Below are 1135 nucleotides of genomic sequence, written 5' to 3'. Positions count from 1 at the left end.
TTCACTGCTCTACCTGCATCAATCATCTTTGTGAACTCTTCGAAAAACTCTATCAAGTTAATGAGACATGACCTCCCCTTCACAAAACCATGCTGCCTCTCACTAATATGTCCATTTCGATATTGAGTAAACCAGGGGGGTGAGTAAATCACGAGAGTGAGTAAACCAGGAGAGTGAGTAAACCAGGAGATTGAGTAAATCACGAGAGTGAGTAAACCAGGAGAGAGAGTGAACCAGAGGAGTGAGTGAACCAGGAGAGTGAGTGAACCAGGGGAGTGAGTGAACCAGGGGAGTGAGTGAACCAGGGGAGTGAGTAAACCAGGGGAGTGAGTAAACCAGGGGAGTGAGTAAACCAGGGGAGTGAGTGAAGCAGGAGAGTGAGTGAACCAGGAGAGTGAGTAAACCAGGGGAGTGAGTAAACCAGGAGAGTGAGTAAACCAGGAGAGTGACTAAACCAGGGCAGTGGTTGAACCAGGGGAGTGAGTAAACCAGGAGAGTGAGTAAACCAGGAGAGTGAGTGAACCAGAGGAGCGAGTAAACCAGGGGAGTGAGTGAATCAGGGGAGTGAGTAAACCAGGAGAGTGAGTAAACCAGGGCAGTGGTTGAACCAGGGGAGTGAGTAAACAAGGGCAGCGAGTAAACCAGGAGAGTGAGTAAATCAGGAGAGTGAGTAAACCAGGAGAGTGAGTGAACCAGGGGAGTGAGTAAACCAGGAGAATGAGTAAACCAGGAGAGTGAGTGAACCAGGAGAGTGAGTGAACCAGGGGAGTGAGTAAACCAGGAGAGTGAGTAAACCAGGCGAGTGAGTGAGTGAACCAGGGGAGTGAGTGAACCTGGAGAGTGAGTGAACCAGGGGAGTGAGTAAACCAGGATGCGAGTAATCCAGGGGAGTGAGTGAACCAGGAGAGTGAGTGAACCAGAGGAGTGAGTGCACCAGGGGAGTGAGTGAAGCAGGGGAGTGAGTGAACCAGGGGAGTGAGTGAACCAGGGGAGTGAGTGAACCAGGGGAGTGAGTGAACCAGGGGAGTGAGTGAACCAGGGGAGTGAGTGAACCAGGGGAGTGAGTGAACCAGGGGCGTGAGTGAACCAGGAGAGTGAGTGAACCAGGAGAGTGAGTGAACCAGGAGAGTGAGTG

The sequence above is a fragment of the Scyliorhinus torazame genome, chromosome 24, assembly GCF_047496885.1.
Source record: "Scyliorhinus torazame isolate Kashiwa2021f chromosome 24, sScyTor2.1, whole genome shotgun sequence".
NCBI lineage: Eukaryota > Metazoa > Chordata > Chondrichthyes > Carcharhiniformes > Scyliorhinidae > Scyliorhinus > Scyliorhinus torazame.
Note: the sequence above shows the minus strand (reverse complement) of the source record.